Below are 24,502 nucleotides of genomic sequence, written 5' to 3' on the forward strand. Positions count from 1 at the left end.
GGCACGGACAGGGGGCTTTGCGCTCGGAATTCGTTTGCAAAGACGTTAGCAACCACCCCACAGCGACATTTCCAGGACCCCGTCCCTAAGAACCAACTGTATCGCACAGTCTTCGAGAATGCCGAGCCGTGGACCCCAGAAGTGTCTTCCGCTTCCCGGAGACCCTCTTCCGTTGCCCCGCACCCACTTCCGCCTTCCGATTGCCGCACCGGCCCGGGCCTGGCTCCGCCCCCTCCGGCCCTTCGGCTCGCGCGTGCCCTCTCCCGGGCCGGAAGCTCCGCCCCTTACGTGACGACCCCCTGCTCTCTCGGGTTTACACCGAGGAATCTTTCCCTGTTCTGCTGTGAACCCGGGAAGAGAGGAAGGGTAGCCGGTAGTGTTTGTTTCTAAATAAACCCTTTTTCAGTATCAGCGTTATCGAGGGGAGGATGGGTATTTTGTGATTTTTCTAAGTGCAGTATTCCGTATATGTCCTGAATTTGATGTGATCTTTATAAAGCCCAGGGAGCTAAAAATTCTGGGCCAGTATGAATTTTGTGTGACTAAAAGCTCTGAAGACAGCTGAAAAGAAAGGTGGTTTGCATCAGGATTGGAATCTTCTTGACGAGGGAACTGAGATTAGATTTTTGGGGAGCTGCTGTCAACCGTGAATACAACTGGCCCTGAGGTGAGGCGGTGTAAACATCTTATCCAGTAACTCCCGACAGTAGGGGAAAAGAGCCCAATTTATTCCGACTCCTGCAGAGGTAACTTGTTTTTTTTAAAGGAGGTGGCTAGAAGGAGAAATGTAGGTGCTCAGTCCTCTGAGAAGTGAAAAGGGGGGGGGGTCAGTTTGAATGTGATGAGTCCAGCAGTGTTTTTGTTCTGCTTCAGAAACTGGAAGACAGAGCAGGGTCTTCCTGATTATGGTTCAGAAGTATGGCTCCCCATAAGAAGATGTGGTTTTATTTATAAAACAGATTGCTACTCAGTCATAAAGAACGAGAAACTAGAGAGATTTATAGCTAAGTGGATACACATTGAGGCCATACTCTTAAGTGAATTTAGTTACACATGTGTAAGTACCGAATAATTTCTCTGGTGTGAAAAACTAAAAGTGTAAATAAGGATCAATATGTATAATTGATAATGTAAAATAGGAAGACAAGGTCTAAAGTAGTAGGGAAGGTAGGGGTAGGGGAAAGGTAAGGGAAAAGAAAAAATACGAAAAAATGGAAACAATGTCTGTAAACAGGGAAGGAGGGTGAAGGGAGGGCTGGGCAATAGGGAAAAAATAACCAAGATACGTCATGTAAAGGTACAAGATCCCAATGATGAATGGAGGAACTCTTGTATGCCTAAAATGGACCAATAAACTTAATTTTAAAAAGTATGGCTCCTAGGTCCTTGAAGTTCTCAGTTTCAAGAGACACATAAACCTATCCTAATAACTGGTCCGAGGGAGTTTAAGAGCCTTTCATCAGTTGGTTAAGACAATGTTGCTCAGGCAGCCGTTCCAAGGGTGGTGGGGTCATGCTGGGCGCGTGGCCTTGTCCTGCTGGAAGCATGCTGGAGTTGGGTCAGGACACAGAGTGCAGGGATTTGGATGGAGTCCTCCTGTTCCCAGGAGTCTACAGATAAGGTTTGAATAAGTACATCGAGTTCCATCCCTCCAAATGAATGCTTTATCACCTGAAGTACTGTTGGAAGCTACTCACCCTTAGAAGTGCAAAAACAAAAAATTTTTTTTCTGTCCCTTTGGCAACAGGTCTCAGTAAGACCTGTGCCAAATCACTCCTTTCTGTATCAAAACAAGCAAATCATGTTATTTTTTTGGCTCTTGAAGCAAAACAAGCAATGCCATGCTTGTTTTGCCTCAATATCCAAAAAGCTTAATTTTCCCCAGTATTAGACATTATAGAAATAATACATATTTGAAGACATTTGTCTTTTTATGAATGTGGTGTTTGTACAGCATTCTTAGTGAATGTGCCTAAATACAATAGAATGTGGGAATTCATGGCCAAGTTCTTTTCCTGTGAAATTGGTCACTAAATGAGGAATTGAATTCAGTATGTACATTACAATATTCAGAACAACAAATGGTTAAAGGAAACCCAACCTAATGACTTTGCTTTTATTTGTATAACTTTTACATGCAGTACTGGAATATAACAAAATATAAAGTCATACTGTACTGGACAGTAGAAGTTACAGTATTGTTTAAAGGTATACTGTACAAAAAAGGCATTTAGACTTTATAAAGAAGATGTACAAAATTGTACAAAAAAAAAGATGAATCGTAAGGCTGAACAGTGTACCTGGGTCTTAAGTCCAAGCAGTCACTAGACAGGTAGCTTGTTACACAACAAATAAGTATATTCCTAGTGGGATGGAATTTGGCAGCACTGCATATGACACAGAAGTGGACACCTACTTTGTAGTACTGTTAGGAAGAAGTCATTCCAATTTACTGTGAAATATTTTAATCATTATACTTGGATAGTCATTGCAAAGAATAATTTCTTAGTTTCAAAATGATGGGGTGACTAGATGTATTGTTTGCATCTTAAGTTTATTGTTATGGTTTAACTTTAAAATGTCTCCTAAAGTCACATGACTTCAGAAGCGGTGCATTCTGAAGGCAGTTGGGTCCTTAGGGTGCTAACCCATCCATAGGTTAACACACTGAGTTCATGGTTGGTTGAACTGTTAGGAAGTAGAGTCTAGGTGGAATAGCTGGGTCTCTGGGGTTGTGCCTTCGAAGAATACAGACATTCCTTGTTTAAAGACCCACCTGTTTAATGACTGTTACTACCCGTCCTTTTTTGTACAGTTCTGTACATCTTGCTTATACAGTCTAAATGTCTTTTTGGTCCATACACCTTGTTTATATAGTACTGTAATGTTTGCTGACTGTACTGTAGAGTACAGGACTGTAGTTTTATGTTCTGTTGTACATTCCAGTACTGTACCTAAGAGTTAGGCAAATAAAAGCAAAGTCATCAGGCTGGAGTTTCCTTTGACCATTTATATAATTCCTTTAGTGACCAACACATTTAATGACCTAGTTGTGAGACCAAAACTCAGTCATTAGACGAGGATTACCTGTATCTCCTCTGTCTCTTCCTGCTGTCACTTGCTTCCAGGCCACCGTGATGTGAGCAGCAAGCAGTCCACCATACCATCAAGCTGTGAAGTTTATGCCTTGGACCCAACCAACCTGAGCATGAAAACTATGAAACTACGAGCCACAAGCCTTCATCCTTTATGGTGTTCGTGCCAAGTATTTTGTTCCAGCAGCAGAAAGGGACTAATGTATGTATACACCATTATATTGTAGTGCAGACTTCCAAGCTTGGCAGCTGTGGCTAGTAGAAACAGCCTTTGTAACCTTTGTGCTTTGTGGCGGCCCAGCCGTCACAACACGAACATGCCTGAGTTGGGGAGTGAGGATTGAGAAAGGAAAGAACACTCAAGCCTGAGTGGAGACCAAGAGAAGTCTGATTTATTTCACAGAAACAGCTCCTTTTATAGGTTCACATCCACAGGAAGCACCAAGCAACTATTTGTGTCTTTTATGCAAAGACCGGATTTTCTGACTCTTTACAAAGAACATCAGATCTATGGCTGTCTCTGAGTTTCTCCCATTGCAGCAACAAGTTTAACAAGCAGAGTCCTAGAATGTTACAGATTGTATCAGTGCCTTGAGTGTAGAGGTGAAGAAGTTTCCTCCTGAATGTCAAATGCCTGGAGGGCCATGGCGGGGCTCCCACAGTTCTTGTGTGTGTGTGTACCTCCTGATGCTCTTTTTAAAAAAATACCAGTGTGGGGATGATAACACCTCATCTCTTGTCTTTTTTCCAAGTATTTTATTAATTGCCTGTTATCAAATAATTTACCAATAAGTTAAGAAAAATGTTTAAGAAGAGATGAAAAACTATCAAAACAGACTCAAAGTACATTAGTAATTTAGATGAGGATAAAGCTCTGCCGCTGGTAAAAATTCAGGGACGGTGGCAAAAAAAGAAGACACATTTTCAGTACTGATACCAACAGAAAAAAAAACAGCCTTTCTTTTTTTCCCACCCCTGTTTAAATAGTGCCTGTTTAAATAGTGCACAGCTTTCCGAGTTTAACTGGAGTAAGGATATTCAGCAGTATTAGTGGCCTAAAGTGATGACACTTTTAAAAATTTCCTGTTATGCATTCCTCCTCATACACATGTGTGCATTAATGATTAGACCTGCTAAATTGTAAAAGATTTTGAGAGTAAAGCACAGAAAGGATATTTAAATATTCTGAAAAGATAGGTATGGGGCTGCAAAGGCTGAACCAAGCCATCTTGTCCTTACTCCCACATCTTAGAGTCAGAACAAACATTTGCTACCCTGAAACATATCCTGTTTTCTTCCAGTTGCATTCTGATTGTTCATCTATGAGTGTAGCATTTCAGTGAACCTGCACACATGCTTTAGCGTGAAAGCACCTTTCACTGGAAGTTCCTTTGTTCTAACCCACAAAGTAAAAGTTAGCAACCATAGTGTTAACAAGTCAACAATGCCTAATAACTCTGACTCCTAGATCAATCTACAAATACTGCATGGCTGTTTTTTAATTATATGAGTTTTCATAAAATACCGATCCAATTATATATATTCTGTCCCTCTCTTCCTTGACTCCCTGTTAAACCACTTTCCCCCTCTCCTCTATATCCTGCTCTCCACCCAGGAATCTTGTTTTACTTTATTTTTCTACTGTGCTGGGGAAAAGCCTGAGCGACTCACGTACCTACTGGTGAGCTGCACTCCCAGCCTGCAGTCAGGGCTTGTCAGTATCTGCTCTTGAGAGATTGGCTCAAAGTGACTTTCAGTCATGACACACAACATTTTCTTTCCTATATTAAATTAATTACTCGCCCCACCCCATTAAGTTTATTGGTACATTTTAGTGTATAGTACAGTTACATTCATCATTGTACCTTTTCATGACATATCTTGGGTCTTATTTTTTTCACCATTCCCCTGTCCTCCCTTCACCCCCTCCACCATTCCCTATTTACAAAGACTTTGTTTCCATATTTTTTCCTTTTCTCATATTTTTCTTTTCCTTTCTTTCCTTTCCCCTACCCCTCCCACTTGCCCTACTCCTTTAGACATTTTCTTCCTGTTTCACAAAAAAATAGGAAGATTGGACTATCACCAATCTGTTTAACTATACACACACACTCACAAAGAGTAAAGGTATATATTTTAATCAAATACTAAATGCACCATGAGGTTAAAATTCTCATTACTTTGTGGTTTTTCTACTTTCTTGTATATGTCTTATCCCCGCATCCTATCTCCCTTTAGCCTTTTCTTTTTATATAGTAAAAGACAGCCCTTGGTACTATCTCGTAGCTATATTTAAAAGAAAAGAACCTGTAATTATCTGCTGCCTTTAACACATTCACCATGGGGCTGTAATTCATAGGTCTCGCTGCCAGGTAGCTTGAACCATCAGTGGTACGTGCATGGCTGTCCCATGCTTAACACTACCACTTGTGTTACCTACCGCCAGAGAGGTACGAGCTGCCTGCTGGACCATTCATGCATGTACCGCCAGTGGTGCAGGCTAATGAGAACATGTTAAAAAACAAAACAAAAAAAACCTTCTGTTTACAAATTTAATGCTTCCGTGCCTATACATAAAGGTTTAAAAAATTTCCTTAATTCAATCACACATAAGTGAGCACTAATACTCAAGAGTACTTTTAAAATATGGGTTAAAATATTCTGTCTCTATCAATGTTTATATCATACATACATACATGTATAGAACTCTGTATAAAATTTAGCAAAACAAAGTATTGCCAAGTATTTCTCCCTCTTGAAATATTTTAAATTGGTATGTAATAGTTTGTTAATATTCTCATATTAGGTGTTTCTCTTGTAAGTAATATTTTGCTTAATCCAGTCTGAAAGTCTTTATATTTTAGAGGAATTTAAACCACTGCATGTAGGCCTTTTTAAATCTTAAAGTTTATGATGATGATTATTTTTGACCAGAGTCTCACAAACTTCCTACGTTGTCCACCCAGGCTGGCAGGACAGAGTGCTAGGATGACAGGCGTGCACCCCCACACCCAGCTAGGGCTCCTACTTAATGAGTAATGTTCTATTTTATCTGAAGAAATAGTATTTTCAAACTGTTAAGCCATATATTTAAAGACATTTTCCTTCCACTCAAATGCATAGCTTTGCCTTACAGGTGTGATATGGAGGGAAGGAAATCTGAAATAGATTGTGAAACTTTTGCTTTCCAGGAGAGTGAATCTTGAGAAACTAAAAGTATGGTAAATCACTGTCTTAGTCACTCTCTCAGTCTGAGACGTAATACCTGACACCTACAACTCTAAGGTGCAAAGATTTATTGAGGCTTACAGTCTGTAGAGGTTTCAGGCCATAGTCAGGGTCATAGTCCATCGCAGGGTGGCATGGAAGAGGGGAATGAGAGAGGAGAAACAGTTCATGGTGTGGCAGAGAGAAGCAGAGAAGACCAGGAGAGGAAAAAAGGAGAGACTCTCCCGGATCACACCCCAGGAACCCAACTCCTCTACCTGGCTTCACCTCCCAACATCACATTTACCTATTAATCCACCAATGAGTATCACATGCCCATGATCCAATCGCCCCCTAAAAGCCCATGAGGATTTGGGGGACACTTAGATATAAACCATACCAATACAGAAGAGGGAAGTTTTGGGGGCAAACACCAGATGTTCCTAGGCATGTTTGTCAGTTTTGCTTTGCTGCAGCAATATACTGAAGAGAGTGTGTAAGGATAACAGATTTATCTCAGCCGTGGTTTCAGGGGTTTTCATCCATAATTGCTTGGCTGCAATATGTTGCTTGGGTAGCAGAATATGATAGTGCTAGCTCATGGTGGGAGGCAGCCAGAGATGAAGGATCCAGTTCCCAACAACCCCTTTCAGAGCATGCTTCCGGTGACCCTGCTCTCAATCACTGAGCTCCAGATCCTGGAGGGCCCACCTCCTTCAAGGAGCACTGAAAACTAGAGGTCACAGCTGTAGCTCATAGGCCTTTGGGGGACATTTAAGATCCAAATCATACTGGGCTTCATTACCAAACTTGAGAGAAATTTACCTGGGCAGAGAGAGTAGAATGTCTGAGTGAGACCTTTCTTAGAGACACTGAGAAAGGACCACAGGGCTGACTATAAAGACATACACAAATTGGCAACCAGAAATGTGTGCTCCATTTTCCACACCCTAAGTGAAGTGGGGAACCAGCACATCATGAAGATGGGAAGAGGGCATGCGATCCAGTGTGTGAATTATGAACTTACCTAATTCACCTTTGCACAATTATGCAAAAACCTCAGAATATTGAAGCAACACTAGGGCAAAGAGGAGCAGTCCTTAGAATGTGAAATTAAAGCCTCCCCCCAGTGCATGCAAAACTGAGAGACTAGGGACTAAAGTGAAACCAAAGAAAAATGAAGTAAAATTCCATGTCTACTCTGATCTAGGGCTTGAGACTGCACCCTTTTAAGTATGTTTGCTTTGTGTGTACACATGAACATATACTTTTATTGAACTGTGGCTTCGTTTATGAGGTTCTCACCCACTGCCATACACAGCATCACATTGGATAAGCTTGCGGGTTTCCAGCCCCACTTCCAGGCAGATTAGAGCAAGTGGCACTTATGTCATATGCTGCGAGACAATGAATAATATTCCACCTCAAGTATCTCCTCATTCTGAGCAAAGAATGTGTGTACTTACTTACCTTTGATCTCCTGTGATAGGACCTTACTAATATTTTAAAATTAACATTTGATCTGCACATGTGCTGTTTTCTAATCTGCAACGAGCTTTTAAGGAGTTTTCCTTCTGAAGTGCAAAGAACCATTTAACTTTTTAAAAACAGTAGGGAGGTGAAGGAGAGAAAAGGAAACAATCTGGACATACAATTTTCTCCAGCATTCTGTTACAAATTTTATGAAGGCATTGCCTAAGCATTGTGTCCCTCGTGGCCAAAGTAGCTTTTCCCAGCTGTAGTCATATGAGCTCAAGCCCAACTTCCTGAGGGCATGGGGGTCAGTGTCATGAAAAAAATTCTTGCCATATTGAGCAATATCAGAGATTTAGAAAGACTGGCTCTTAAGCTAAATTTATTTAGAATCCATTGTCAAATCTAATCTCATCTATTCTGTAGTTAAAAGTTCTAACAAAAATGTTAGAACCTTGACAAACAATAATTAAAAGCTTATAAGCAAATGCAAGACAAACGAAGACTAAAGCAGCTGGGCATGGTGCCACATGGCTGTAAGTCGAACGTTCAGAGGGCTGAGGCAGGAGCAGGCAGAAGTTTGAGGCCAGCCTGGACTCCATAGTGAGTTTAGGACCATCCTGGACTCCATAGTGAGAGCCTGTCTAAAAACAAAATAAAAATAGAAAACCAAAACAGACAAACAAAGGAACTAAGAGCAAAGCAAACACAGTCTGTATAGGAAATGTGAACTAAGAAAATAGTGACGAAATTAATTAAAGAAATCCGATTAATTTGTTGTGAAACAAAGTTTTCTCCTTTTTCTGTAAGCCAATGTGAATTATTTTTTATGAAAAAGTATCATTTTCTTATGCCAGTACCAAAAATTACAGTTTAGTAACAAGTTTAGATTTTTTTCTAGGTACACAGAACTGCAAAAATGTTGAATAAATAGTACAAGAATTAATGTCTATGTTACCAGCTAAGAAAAAAAATTAAAATAATAAGACTGAGGCTTATTTACTAACAATAGCATGGCTTCTGCTGTTTAAGTGATCATAAACAATGAACAAAATATCAATTTAATAAAACTATTTTTACAACAATAATCACGACTGACTATATTACACCAGAATAATTACCTTCTGAAAAATAAGGCATGTCATATATAATGTGGTTTATTTAACTAGAATTATGAAATAAAACTTTAAACAGATGCTGAAACAAACTTCAACTTGATAATACTACTTAATTTTTAAACAATTCAAATTGAACAAAAGACAATACAGAACAGAAGAAATGTCCTCACAAAAATAGAACCTCTCTTAAGTTAGTTCCCTTGTAAATTTTACCAGGAACAGATCATTATTTAAGAAGCACTGTTATTTTAAACATGATGAGTCTAACATCATCCCTGTGTTTTACATTTTGAATCTTCTTGTCTAAGCAATTTCATTTTTAGAATACACCTGCTCTAGTTGAAATGTTTCACTCGAAGGAGTGTTGTGAGCAACTTACAACACAACAGAACATGTAGCTCATTACAGAATGATACCATCTCACGGCTGGGTCTGAGGGTCGTGACGACTGGAAATAAGGAAGCAATGCCACCCTTGCAGAATGAGTTCATACATAGGTTTGCTGACTCCCATGAGAAGCATTTCTTAGAGATTTTAGGATGCACTCAAGAGTGAAGTGTGGGCACTCAGAGAAATGAGACACCCGATGACCTGAGTATTTTAAGGAAATGTCTCCGAGATGGGTGATCTAGGATGCACATTCTTACTGTCTGTTAGATTACCATGCGAACCATCCCCATGTATTTGGGCTTGAGATCTGCTGCTCACCAGTAATGCTGCTTCCTTTGGTGGTGTGGGAGCCCAATCTACAGTTGAAAAGGACAGATCCATAAGCTTATTGTCTTTAAGACCTTTAGGTTTTTGTTGTTGTTAAATTTCCTGGAAGAAAAAAAAGACTCGAGTAACTTTTGTGTCTTGAAGCTGCAGTTAAGTATACTTTGAAAAATCTCAATTTCTTTGTCTTTTTTTTAACGCAGTTTTCATCTTCCTATCTCAGCCCCCCTCCAGTCCCTTATTCTTAAGTGGGTGCAGAATGCCTCCGACTCCAACTTCACGTAACTGCTTCAGGCTGAGGAGGGGATTGACCCTGCCTTGCCGAGGACCCCACAGTCTCATCCTCATAGACAAGTCATCTAGAGTATACACAGGGATATCATGCTCTGTCCTTTGAAGATCCATCATTTTTGGTAGTCTGAAGAAGAGGGCAAGGGCATGTGAGACATTAGCCCACAATAATACTCTATTGTGCAACATGTAATGTCATAGCTGGAAAGATGTGAACTTTCTCCCACTAGATTGCTTTAGAGAACCAGCACACTAACCAGCCAGTGACATGAACAGCAGAGCCTGACACTGCAACAACCTGTGGAAGTAGCTCTTGCAATGCAGAGGGCATAGGTATGAGTTGTCAGGAATGGACACACACCATTGTGTTTTCATAATGGCACAGTTTACACCTTGTGCAGTTGGTAGGATATCTAGGGCTATCTGATTTGGCAGAATGGCTCTTCTCATCATTTTTACTTTTGTATTTAGTAATGAAATATCCTCTATAGAGTTATTTAGGGCTTTTTGTGTACTGTTAGTATGAGATTTAATGTGTCCCATTAAAACTTTAAGTCTTATTTGGGGAATAAATGTAGAGGCCAGATGATCATACCAGTGAAAAGCTAAGCTGTTTCATCAGTGCCACAAGACTGGGAGGTTGACTGGTTGTTCTGTGGCTTTTACCCAGCACCCAGACCCTACAGGTACCCTAATGTATATCTTCTCATCTACCCTGGAGGCAACCAAAGCTGTAGGTCTGCACTATCAGTTGGTAGGATATCTAGGGCTATCTGATTTGGCAGAATGGCTCTTCTCATCATTTTTACTTTTGTATTTAGTAATGAAATATCCTCTATAGAGTTATTTAGGGCTTTTTGTGTACTGTTAGTATGAGATTTAATGTGTCCCATTAAAACTTTAAGTCTTATTTGGGGAATAAATGTAGAGGCCAGATGATCATACCAGTGAAAAGCTAAGCTGTTTCATCAGTGCCACAAGACTGAGAGGTTGACTGGTTGTTCTGTGGCTTTTACCCAGCACCCAGACCCTACGGGTACCCTAATGTATATCTTCTCATCTACCCCGGAGGCAACCAAAGCTGTAGGTCTGCACTGCAGAGCCACCATGTACTACTAAGGGCTGGCCATCCAATTTCAGCTCTTGTCCTCTAGAAAGTAGCAAGCAAGTCAGTATCTCTTAACACAAGAGTGTGATTATAGTCTTGGTTGCCACTGATATTTAGTTTTAGTGCATTATGATCTGATTATAAGCGTGGAGTAATTTTGACTGTTTTGAATTTACTTAAGCATGCTTTGTGGACATATATATGGTTTATTTTGGAGAAAGTTGCATGTGCTACTGAGAAGAATGTGTATTCCATCGATTTCTATGGAACACTTTGTAGATAGCTATAAGGCCCATTTGTTCAAAGGTTCAGTTCAACTCTGATATTTCTTTGTTGATTTTTTGTGTAGTTGACCTGTCCATTTGTAAGAGTGGGGTATTGAGCTCCTCTATTACAGTTGTACTGGTGTTTATCTGATTTTTCATGTCCATTAGTATTTGTTTTATGAAAGTGGGTATGACCCATGTCTAACTATAATTCTTTGCTACAGGCCCAAGATCCAACCACCTTGGCTCATTTGGGAGGGGGGATACAGTGTGTTTATTCCAGTAACCAGGTCCTCTGGGAATGTGCTCTAGTATTGTTAATGTCACAATGGTAATCTAAGTGATGTTTCACAGATAATAGTGACAGTTAGGCAAACCTGTTGATATCAAGCAAATCAACTACAATAGTATCCACCAAGATAACTGTATGTTAACTTGCCAAAGGAATGAATTAATCCACCCTTAATCCTAGAAAAGAAAGCCACAACTATGGTGTAAACATTAAGACAGACCAGGTCTTGATGTATAGCTAGTATGGTAGTGACAGTTAGGCAAACCTGTTGATATCAAGCAAATCAACTACAATAGTATCCACCAAGATAAACTGTATGTTAACTTGCCAAAGGAATAAATTAATCCACCCTTAACCCTAGAGAAGAAAGCCACAACTATGGTGTAAACATTAAGACAGACCAGGTCTTGACGTATAGCTAGTATGTCCTAACTGCAACAGCTTTATCTTCACTAGTGGTATGAAAGGATTCAATAGTAATTTTACAGACTTATACTATTTACAGGCTTGGGAATGGGAGAGGGCAAGAGGGAAAATTTTAAACCTTAAACTACATGATACTAGAAGGAAAAAAGAGAAGTAGTACAAAGGATTTTATTAGGAAATAGAAGGATGTTTATAGATTAAGCAGAAGGAGGGGAAAAACTGACTAGCGATAGAAGAGAAAAGAAATTATATAGAACATAAAAAGACAGAAAATTTGAAGAGAGAAAAATTAAAAGGTATGAGGAAAAAAAGAAAAAAGTAAAAAAAAAAAAAAAAAAAAGCCATAAGAAACAAAGAAGACAAAGGAAAATTCCTCAAGTCCCAGTGAAGGGTGAAGAAGAAAGGAAGAAAAGAAAGAAAAAGGAAAAATCAAAACACAACAAAAACACCTAAAATCAATGCATATACACACACAAAAAAACAAAAAACTAGAAAACTAAATTTCTCTGTGATTTCAAATGTGCGTTTTTCTTTTGGGATCTTCAATTTTGTGACTGTGTTCAAGTCAAGACATTTCCCTGCTCACAGTAGTAGATATAGAAGTCAGACCCTAGATCTACTGCAGCAGTAGGCAGTAGAATTAGGCCAAGGGTCCCAATTCTGAGACTTTCAGATCCACAGCAATTCAGGCCAAGCCTGGCTTGTTTCTGGGAAGTAGGGCCTGTATCCTTTAATTTAAACTCTTCAGGGGGTCTCTTGCCAGACATTTTGTGGCTTCCTGACCACGGCTGTCCCTCACCCAGTCACTGTGGGAACGTAACACTGGGAACCCTGAATGGAAGCTGTCCCGCGGCTGCTGAGTCCTGAGTTCAGTCAACCCTTCCCCGGAATGGAGTCCTACCAAGCACCCTCTTCAGCGGCCATGACAGGCACTTGGGCTGGAGTCACTCACCAGTCATTGCAGCTCCCAGCATCCTCTGGTATACTCCACTGCTGTGGTTCTCCCTGAAGCCCTCTGGAGTCCCCTGCTTTCACTTTGTCTCTGCAGATTCCTTTCTCATGGAGAAAGTGCAGATTATTCCTACTCCTATAGATTTTAATTTTCCTGTCAGATCCTTTCTAATTCCCAGGTATCCTCCTCCTCCTCCTCTTCCTTCTTCCTTTTCCCTCTTCCCCTTCCTCCTCTTCTTCCTCTTCTACCCCTTCCCCTTGCTCCTCATCCTCCTCCTTCTCTCAATGTGTTATTTTCTAGTGTCTGGATTCCAACCCTCAGAGAGGCTGAATTTTTTTTTGCTTACCGCTCTGCCATTTTCCCATAATTTTCTGGTCTCAATACTTTCAACTGCAGCATTTCCACTCGATTCTTTTTAAACAATTTTTCTCTTTTGATATTCTGTCTCTGACAAACATTGTCATCACATAATTATTTAAGCATGGCTTCATTTAGTTCTTTGCACTCATTTATCATAGCTGCTTTAAAGTCTCTCTGCTATGGTCAACATCTGGAGCCCTGAAAGGAAAGTTTTGGTGCCTGATTTTCTTGTCATTCTTGTTAACTTGTGTGTGGGCCAACCATTCCCGTTCCTTGGGATTTCTCACTTTAAAAAAATGGAAGAGTTAGATAATTTATTAAGGCAACTGTGAATATCATTTTCAGCTACTGTATGGTATGTGTTGTTTGCCTGTTTGTTTAGTTGCTGGTTGAATGGGAAGTTTTCATGTAGCTTTTTAGAGAATAAATTATTCTCTGAAAATTATTATGAGTATGGCAACATTCACCTGGATGGGAGTGGTTTTATCAGGGCTACCTTTAACTGTTTTCTTTCCTTGACCATACTCTGGCTTTAGTCTTCTTGAATTGCTCACTGGCTGCTGTATTATTTTTTACAATGCTATTATACATAAATTGTTCCACCATTTAATGCAATTCAATTTGATCATCATTTTAGAGGTAGTTTGAAGATTGCCCCAACTCAGAAAGTGATTTTCTTCAACAACTCTTTCTTTTCACCTATTTGGTAAAGGAGCTATTCAACTTTGTGCTATGTTGTTTTCACTGCCTACAGGCATCTCTGTTGTTTTTTGTTTGTTGATGTTGTTTTTGGTACCAGGGATAGAATTTGGGACCTTGTACCTTCAAGGCAGGCAGTGGAACCACTGAGCTAAATCCCCAGTCCTCTGTATTTTTTTTCTTAAGAGTACCTAGGAACTTGAATTTCCTCATGCTCTGTTTCATGTAAGTCAGTTCCGTGACGGGGAAATTCAGATCTTTCTACTCTAAAAGCCTGTCTCTCTTTGTGAGAAAAATGTCTCTTAGTCATGGGGTGATTGTGAGGATTTCCCTATGAATCCCAATCCTCCTTTACAATAAGAGTTCCTGGGAGAGTTGTTAGCCTCTGTTCCTTTTGGCTTACCTCTCTGATGTGGAACCTTTACCCTACTGGTGAGCTGGAGTGAGAACAATTAAGAAATCAATCTTCTCAGCCCAACACACCTCTGCACTAGGTAAGAGTGGAATAAAAAAGAGTAGCCTCTGACCTCTTGTGCAATCACCTAGAATTTAGTCTTTGTAAAAGATATCTGGCATGTATGATAAATTCTGGTATCCTGGCCCTTGGCCAGACACCTAGGGAAACAGGGAATCTATATGTGTGGCTACACCTGTCTAGAATGAAACTCTGCTGATACTGAGCAGTGAGAGTGAGGAAACAAGTTGTGATTCAAATACCTCAAAATCTCTTCTTTCTTACTAGAGTTTAGTAGATTTTCTTGAATAAACATTTATTTATTATATGCTTTTATGCCACTTTATATTTTTTAAGTGCTTGTGGCTTTAAAATTTTTTAAACAATTGTGCTTCTTTCCCTATAAACTGGGCTTCCTGTTGTCATTTAACAGCAGAACTGTTAATTTTGTTTTACTTTTGTGAGATCAACTTTAATAAAGTTAGAAAGAAAAAATAAAAATGATTAAGAACAAAAAGAACAGAAATTAAGTGAGGGCATTATGCAAAATACTATTAGTCCATCTGTAAGAGTTAACAAAATTATAATAGTTCCAGCATTGTGGAGTTGTTCAGGTCCAAACTCTTCTCTGAGACTCAAGGCAAATCCTAAGCTGTGATCCCCTGCAAAAATAAAAAAACAAAGTTAAACACTTCCAACAAATAATGGCACAGAGTAAACATTCCCATTCCAAAGTTAGAAATAGGTAGATAGAAAGAAATTAAACCAACACAAGATCAAAATCCAGCAAGGCAAAGAGTAAATCCTATAGTTCCATGTCCAACACCCAGGGCAGGTGGTGGACTGTAAATCCCAAGGGCTTTGGTGGCCCACCCCTACAGCATGGCTGGTTGGAGCTCTCACGATCCCTCTCTTGGAGAGGCCTTGCTCACTGCTTGCAGCCCTGCTCAGCTGGTGTCTTCTGTCTTTTGATTCTCCTTTCTTGGGTCTCCACTGCGCTTTCAGTTTTACTCTCACAGTTTCACGAACTGCCCTCTCAGAGGCACACTGTTCTGCTAAGCCTTCTGAAGTGTGAAAGACTTCCTGACCCAACTCTTGCATTCTGCCTGCCTGTTAAACCAGCACTATGAAAATGATATCTTGACCACTCTCCTCATCACTAGAGCAAAATGAATTACATCTACAACTCAAAGGAGGAGAGGTTAATTTTGGTTCACGTTTCAGAAGTTTTAGTCCATGTGCATGAGGTTCGAAGGAAGAGAATGGCAGGGCAGAAGTGCCTGCCGTGGAAGAATGCTGTCCGTGTCATGGCCAGGGAGCTCTGAGAGAGGGGAGGAGCTTGCAAGAGAGTGAGATGCTTGTCAGTTCCGTTCCCAGTGACCCACCTCTTCCGACCGGATCCCACCTCCTCACAGTACATTGAGCTGTGAACTCATCAGTGAACTAACCCATCAATGATGATCATAGCACCCCCGTGATCCAGTCACCTTCCAGACACAAGACTTTGGGGAATATTCCAGGTCCTAACCATAACAGTTTATTTATGGGGTATAGTGTGACATTAATGTATGTATACAAGGTGTTATCATCATATCTCCACAGACATATATTATTTCTTTTGTTGGAAATGTTCAGAATTTCTCTACTAGCTACTTTTAAATATGCAATTACTTGTTGTCAACCATAGTTACCCTACTCTGAATCCCTATGCCAATTAACCATCCTGTCTCCACACTGAGATTATTTTAAATAAAGTCATCTTTCTCATGCCCAATTTAAAGATAAAAGGGTTTATTTGGGCTTACAGTTTGTAGAGTTTTCACTCAACAGTGGACTGAATACAAGGCAAAGCAGCAGCATCCCGCAGCAGGGCAGACGGGAAACAGACAGCATTCAAGAGAGGAGGGAAGGAATAATGCTTCCCGAAAAGCCCCTAGTGACTCCCCTCATTCAACCAGGCTTCCCCTCCCGACCTTACATTTGGCTATAAACTCATCAGTGGACTAATCCACTGATGAATATCATGATCCACTTACCTCCCAAAGTCCCACCCACCAGAGCATGAGGCTTTGGGGGAACATCTAGCATCGCTTTTAACTGTCTTTGCATCTTAATATTCAAAGTAGACGATGAAAGATCTTTTTTGTATAGGAAACACACAAAAGGTGGAGAGGATTTACATTTATTAAAAGCATTATAGGCAGGAAAAGAAGTACACTGTACAGAGTGCAGAACAGGCCACTGAAAGAGCTTACAGTGGCCATGAAAGATCCTGTAAAGAAAGAAAGAAAGATCTTGAGTATAAAATATAAATATAATATAAATATAATATAAATTTTTTTTCCAAGTGATAAAGGGTGGGGAAATTGAAGAAGTCATTGTGCAATTTGTCACGAAGGGAAAGGCACGACATGTGTTTTATGATGAAACGAAACAAAGTCAAAGATAGTAAGAGAAATTATGAGAACTGGAATTACACAGTAGCATTTGCTAATGTCATTATTTGCCGCCCCCAGAACCAGGCCTGCAAGCATCTTATTGAAAGTCACAGCAGAGGGGATACAGGAAAATGAAGGAAATGCTGATAGATAACCTCCCCTAATGGGCAAAGTAAACTAATCCCATGGGCAACTCAGGAAATCAGTGCAAAGCACAGGTCAATGAATTTCATCAACGGAATGCTGACAACCGGGACACATATGGTGTGACTGAAGAATATGATGAATGTAACCCTGCTCAAGACGCTCTCCTATACTTCAGAGCATGCTTACCCCATCTTTCTTGCCACTTTCTGAAGCAGTTCTGCAAGTTCCCTTTCCTGGGTGTCTTTGGTTGTTTCACTGCTATGGCTGCCTCAGTGTCCTGAATTGGGAAGGAACAGAAACATCCCATTCCAGTTCTGGTGAGCAAGGCAGATGAAGACGCACTGTAATGTTTCTGCGAGATCACTGGCTGCCCCTTAGCAGCATCATGAGTCATATTTGTCCACACACTTCACAAAATCCCTCCGGAGAGGAGGCTTCCGGAACTGCTTCGGAAAGCGGCACATTTGATGGGATAAGTTCATTCAAAATGAGGGAGGTGTTTTGAGAGGGATCCGTGGCAATGTGTCTTTTACTGTAATAAATTAATTTAATATTCACCTTCTATTATAAAATACTTGGTACATGCTCACACCGGTGTTATTGTTAAAGTCTGTCACTAGGGATGAACAACATGTAGGCACGTTTGGCTTGCTGTCCTCCCCAGAAAAGTCTGAGGGGAGCTCTCTTACAAAGGTACAGTAATTCGCTGTTGAAAAAAAATCTCAATACTTGTGGAAGTTATAGCTCTGAGCAGTGCACTGAAGGTGCCTGCTGTCCTGGGGAGGCCTTCAAACAAACAAGTACTTGTCTTGCTCTTCTCATCTCTATCAAAATTCTGATTTCTCTCTTCTGGAGAAGAGAGGCAGAGAAGAAGAAGTATACCATGAGGATATTCCGGCCATGAACAGTCTCAGTTCATTAGTGAGGGACCACAGACATTAAATGCAAGACAGCTTCCAAAGGGCCAGAGTAGAACTGGGAGAATGGAGAGGAGGAAACAAAAAGGTTTAAGGTCTCTGGAGACTGTGATTCAACAAGGAACACATGAAAGACGTTTTGAAATTGAAACGAAAATTAAAGGAATTCTGAATAACCCAAAAAGCACCATCTTGGGCCATTAGCAACATTGTGTATCCTGGGGAAAAGAAGTGACAGTGTGAGTTATCAATGTTTCTGGATGGATTTGTAAGTTAGTAGAAGGTTAGTAAATCTACAGACTCGAAGACATTAAGATGGAGTATAGCACTGAAATGTGTGCGCCCGAGTTTAGGCCAAACAGGTAAGAGAAGACAAAAAATGATTAATTTAGAAAAATAATATAGAAAGTGTATGGAAAACAGAAATTAAACGGTGAGGATCAGTGACTTTTAATAACAGAAAGATTAGAGCAGGAAGAAAAGATTAGATGGCGGCGAATCAGCCTTGATGTCGAAACTTCAAAGTGGAACAACCGACTAAATGGCTCGGAAATACAGAGCTCCTGGGCTGGGGATTTAGCTCAGCAGTGCCCCCTCCTGCCTCACGAGTGCAAGATCCCGAGTTCAATTCCAGGTACCAAAACACCCCCCCCCAAACAAACAGAAAAGACAAAAACAAAAATGAAGCTTGCGAAATGATGACGTCAGACTTTCTGGTGAGTCATTTACTTGTAATAGCAGATGATGAAAGAAAGAGGAAAATTCTGACTAGTGTTAAAGTTACCAAAAAAGTACGATAGGGGATATTTGAAAGTGGGAGATAGTGTATGAGGGACTAGAGAAAGGGGGGCTAGTTTTCAAAACTGGACATCACGTGTCAAAATTATTTTGACATTCAGCACAGATATCACCTGTCTTACTACCTACAGTATCACAACACCTCACTTGGAGAAAACTTCAAGCTTTTTTTTTCTACACGGAGAAATATTTCATCCAAACAGACTGTTCGGGTGGGTTAGCAGTCAGTTCTCAACTGAGTTCAAGGGCCAGTCCGGGTCTAGGAGTGGGAATTTATTGTAAGATTTAAACTTACCGTGCAGATCAACAAACTTAGAAAAATGATTGAAACTAAGAAACGTATTTGGTTGAATCAGAAAGACTAAAGCTGTGGTATGCTGTGCTTGAATATGTCCACCCAAATCCCCATGTTGGAATCTTGACCTTCAAGGGGATAGTGTTGAGAGGTGAAAACTTCTGGTTTTTTTTTTGTTTTGTTTTGTTTTTTCCATCACTGAGAATCAGAGCTACATCCTCAGCACCCCGTGCCTTTATGAGACATGGGGTACAAATAACTTTTGGGTACACAGATTAAATTTTAGTCTTTATGTGAAGGTAATAGATATAAAACTTCTGACTCTGTCTACACACGTCTCTTCCAGCTATAGCTTTTGGATATGAAATACACTCGTGTGAGGAATACACCCAAATAACTTTAAAATGTTCTTGTGCAATAATTGTGTGACATGGTTTAGGAAGAAAAGTCACAGTCACAGTGAAACACTGAAAATTTCAGCTGACCAATTTCAGCTGACATGCTAGGGGGGCTCTTTACTATGGTAAATATTTCCCAAGAGTGTGAGAAAGTACGTGTTGGTTCTACAGCTCACTTCGTAAGCATTCAGTGAAGCCAGCTCTTTGCACACACTCCTCTGTGAAGTCCTGAAGCACGTTAAGGTGGAGAAAGGGAAAGACAAAACTGCACACCCCCTAGCAGTTTCTTTTAAGGACCTATTTCTCTGGTCTTCCCATATTTAGTAAAGGCCAGGAGTAACAGCCTGAGATACATGAATAACACTGGCAGTTTATGCAGCAACGGCCAAAGGTGGAAATGGGAAATACAAGTTGCATAGAGCATGCATTTTAGCCATCAGCAAGCCTTTTCCAGTGTTTTTTTTTTTATCTAAAATATTTAAACAGTATTTTTTTTAGAAATCTATTCTTCACTATTGCAAATGCTAATTTCCATTTTATGAGACTTGTGAGTTGACCTGTCTCTGTCCTGGATGGCAGACATGGTTTATTGTGGAATCCCTGGCTGGCTTGAGACTATGGGGTAAACATTTCTTCCTTCCTTCTCTGGAGCAGATGGAAGGAGTTGTGCTCTGCTTTATTTCAATAAAGTACATGCCTTCCATTTCCTCTTGTCCATGAAGGACGTTTTGCAGCCTCCATGCAGAGTGTGTGGGTGCAGCACAAAGGAAATTCAGATGGATTCACCTGGGCTGGGGACAACACACTCGCAATAGGGTTGAGGTGACAACACTCACTTGTAGCCCAAGATGATGAGTTCTGATTTTGACATCTCTAGCACATAAAGTTTTTTGGGATACCTTGGTTCATGACAGATTTATTTTTTAAACAGAAAGAGAAAGTATCTGGTGATGTACAGGACCATAAATTTCCCTGATGCTTTTTGATGAAGAACAGAGCACTGATTTTTCTAAGACCCCGGGATCTCTTGGAAGAGAAAACAAATCCCGTCATAACATTAATTTTATCACTCATTCCATTGCACAAGTCAAAATATGGTCATTAGAGTGACACTTGTTCCTTGTCGTTGGTAATTTCTTTAGCCCTAAAACAGGCAGAAGGAAGGAGAAAAAACTGAAAAATAACAAGATTCTCATGTATTGAAAAATAGCTACAGATTTGAATGCACAGGACTCAAAGTAATCTCAATTTATGCAAACATGGTGTATAGTTTCACATGCAGTGGGGTAGAAGGGGCTTTGGAAATTTATATTACATTTCTTCAGCTGTCACTGGTAGCAGCTGTTTGGCAGTGGGTACTCCTCCTTATGGCTGAGCTGTTTCTCATTGGTCTTCACCCCTGGTTTGAATCCCTCAGAGAACAAAAGTGGAATTTATACATTTTTTAAACATAGGCCATTTTTCTTTAGAAGCAGGATTCCAGTTTTTGCTGTCTGAGCCCTATGAGAAGATTATGAGACTCTTTCAGCTTCACCTATTAATCTTCTAGCTTCTCCTGACTATAGATAAGTGAATGCTTTTAGAAAACTGCAGTTTTGGGCCGGGGATTTAGCTCAGCAGTTCGGTGGCCTGCCTTGCAAGCGCAAGGACCCGAGTTCAATCCCCCATACCAAAAAAAAAAACAAAAAAAACAAAACAAAAAAAACCCCAGAAAACTGCAGTTTCTTTGATGATCTAGGATTCTTAACTCTCAGTGCCTTTACAGTCTCAGACTAAGTTTCATCTCTGTGGGCATATAAGACCGAGGGCTGCTAACTTCAGTTTATTATCATTGCAGCTCTTGTTTTCTACAAGGTTGTGCCATTTATAAATTGACAAATGCCTAGGAAAGAAAACATCTCATGATGTCAAGCTCACCATGGTATATTTCCTCTCCCTGTGACATGTTAGCTCCTATGTAGTTATTTGATGTATTTATATTGTTATCTAGCTTTTCTAGTTCTTGGTAAGACAGCTAGACTACGACCAAGTACTTTGCAAATACCGAAAGTGGGAATAAATATTAACATGTAAATAAAATACCTGTTTATTACATTGTGCCTAGTCCTTTAACAGGAATGGGTACTGAATTTGTTGGAAGTTTGATCTTATTTTTAGTAATATCATTATAAATTTTTGACTGTGGATGAATTCATCATAGGAATAAATGAATAAATTTTGTAATACAATGAAGACTGCCTAGTATATTTCCATTGTAGACGCTTAAACTAGGAGGGTTATTATATGACTGAATTTATTTTGTTTAATATTTATTTAGGATAGAGCTGGGGATTCAGCGAAGTGGTTCTGCCACCTGTCTCCCAAGCACAAGGTCCTGAATTCAGTCCCCGGTACAAAAAAAAAAATTTATTTGGCATCTAACATGTATCTTTATAGGGAAATCACAGAATCACAGCTTTAGCTTTCATATGCAGGTTTTTTACTTCTTAAATAAAAATATTAGGAAATCTGAGTTTAATATTTTAAGTAGTTGATTTTTTGTTTGAATTATTACTATATTATTTTATTTATTGTATTGTTTCTAGAGAATATGTCCTGCCAAGATGCTGGCATCACCCAGTCTGCTGAGAATCTGAAGAGAACAAAAAAGACGGATCAGCCCCGCCCCTGTGCTTTCTGCCCACTGCCTGGACTAGAACACATCTTTAAGAAACCTGTAAGAAATGTTTGCGTGTTTACAGACCCTTCTTTCCCTTTCTGTGAGCCTTGTATGTTCTTTTCCAATTTCCTAATTTTTTTAAATTGACTTGAAAAATATTTTGTACTGGAAAAAGTAAAACGTTTATCAATTACAGTCAATCACTAGCTATTGTAACTAGCTCAAGTGAGCTAGGAGAGAGAGATATGGCTGAACTGTCTGTGTCAGAGCAGCTCATTAAAGCAATCAGCCAAAAATTTGAGTCAGGCCTTTATTTCCTTACTGCCTTCAGTGCACGCAAGAGACTAAATGCAGAGGAAGCGCTCTCTGCCCCTGCACAGTGGAGAGCCCAGTGGGCAGCACGCACACAGAAGTTGTGTCCCTGTTGAGGAAACTCCCCTCCGAGAAAATGTCTCCCGAAGCTTTAGGAGCTCAAGGGAGAGAGAAAAGAAGGGAGTGGGGAGGAAGAAGAAGTAAAAATAGAAAAGGACCTGGCGTTGAGTCACAGTGGAGAAAGTGTCCTACCCCCAATCAGGAGATCTCAGCAGAGGACCCAGAGCGCCTCCACCCCAAGGTCTCAGAGAAAGGAACCCAGGAAAGAAAGTGCTTCACTGCAAATATGCACAAAGCCTGATCTGCCAGATGGGCCCGAGGCCTTGAATGTAACTCCCTTCTGAGACTGCAAGGCACTGGCTGGAAGCCAAGCTGCTGTAGGAAGCACAGCTTTCCTAGTACAGATGCCAAGTAAAGCCTTTGTAATTCCCCACAGTGGCCCCGAAAAACACAGGGAGGGTTCAGCTAGGAGCTGGACCGCTGCTCATCAATGTTGCCGATAGGTCCGTCCCATAGGTGGCTCATTCATGTGTTTCTTAGACAAGTCAACAGCTCATATGTTCTTTACTGTTTGTGTCACAAAGCAGTGTAATGATTTCCTGTCTTACATTTCGATGATCACATTTTCAATGTGATTGTGACTTTCATATAATGTATGAATATAATTGTATTTGTTCATACTTTGAACAATAATTTAACATCAATTATTGAATGACTGATTTTTAAATTACCGAGTAAAAAAATGCCATTTATCATATATGAAATTTCTGTTTAAGAGTGGCACTGTTTCTAGGCTTAGAATTCTGTCCCTTTTAGTTTTTCACTGTCCCCAGTCAATATGATACAGTCTCAGTTATAATTGCTTTGTACTAAGCATTATGACACACATGAGAAAATCCTTCTATTCTGTTTTTTTTGTTGTTGTTGTTTGTTTTTTCCAAAATCACTTGGCTGTTCTTGCCCATTAACTGGTCCATAAATATTTTCAAACTAGTTTGACAAATGGCGTGGGATGCTTGGGCAGATTTTTTCCCACTCATTTTTCATGTGGCTGTACAGATTGGTTTCATTTGGCAGATTGGTTTGTGCATGTAACGTACTCTGCTCATAGCTGCCCCTCCAGCATCCCTTCTGCCCTGTCTTCTCTACTTTCACATTTTTAAAGATGTTTTTGTGTACAATGTCGTTCATATCCATCCCTCTACTTCCTGTTCTGGTATCCACTCCCATTCCCTTTTATTCCCTTCTTGTTAATAATAGTCTCTCTTCTACTTTCTTTGGTCACATAAAAACTTTTTTTATTTTTTTTTTTGTATTGGGGATTGAACTTGGGACCTCCCACTTGCAAGGCAGGCAGTGGCACCACTGAGCTGAATCCCTGGCCCCTCCTACTTTCTTGTCACTATTTTTAGATTCAACATATAAGGGAGAACATACAACATTTGTCTTTCTGCAATGGACTTATGTTGCGCAATATGATGGTCTCCAGATCCATCCATTTTCTTGAAAATTATAAAATTTCATTCTCTGTGGCTAAGTGCTCCATACATCATATTTATCATCTATGATATCATAGATTACATAGCACATTTTTGTCCACTTATCTGTTGATGGCTATCTGTGCTGGTCTCTTGCCTTGGCTCTTATGAATTGTACCGTAATAAACCTGGGTAGGCAGGCATCCCTGTATTATAGTGACTTTGATTGCTGTGGTTGTATACCAAAGACAGGTATAGTTGGGTCAAGTGGTAGTTTTTATCACCATACCTATTTCTGTAGTAACTGTAATAACTCACATTCCTCCAGCAGGATGGAAGTTTCCTTTACCCACACACCTTGCCTATCATTTGTTATCTGTTCTATTCTTTATGGTAGCAATTCTTACTTGGGTAGATGAACTCTCAATAGTTTTCATCTGCATTTCCCCAATGGCTAACAATGTTGTACATACTTTTGGCCATGTATACTTCTTTTGAGAAATGTGTTTTATTCGTTTGCCCATTTATTAATTGGGACCTTGGGT

The 24,502-nt window shown here is 40.0% G+C and overlaps 1 long non-coding RNA gene across 3 annotated transcripts; it reads left to right on the forward strand.

The window, feature by feature from the left end:
• Nucleotides 1-19: 19 nt before the first annotated feature.
• On the forward strand, nucleotides 20-22,409 carry LOC109118114. Of its 3 annotated transcripts, XR_002025400.2 has the most exons (3): nucleotides 20-667; nucleotides 3,129-3,297; nucleotides 22,034-22,409. It is a non-coding gene; the product is annotated as an uncharacterized LOC109118114 (long non-coding RNA). The 3 variants fall into 3 exon arrangements; XR_002025401.2 differs by lacking the exon at nucleotides 22,034-22,409 and having other exon boundaries at nucleotides 20-746; nucleotides 3,129-3,392; XR_002025399.2 differs by lacking the exon at nucleotides 22,034-22,409 and having other exon boundaries at nucleotides 3,129-3,392.
• The last annotated feature ends 2,093 nt before the right edge of the window (nucleotides 22,410-24,502 follow it).

This window comes from Fukomys damarensis, unplaced genomic scaffold (assembly GCF_012274545.1).
Source record: "Fukomys damarensis isolate Sample0158 unplaced genomic scaffold, DMR_v1.0_HiC HiC_scaffold_14, whole genome shotgun sequence".
NCBI classification, from domain to species: domain Eukaryota; kingdom Metazoa; phylum Chordata; class Mammalia; order Rodentia; family Bathyergidae; genus Fukomys; species Fukomys damarensis.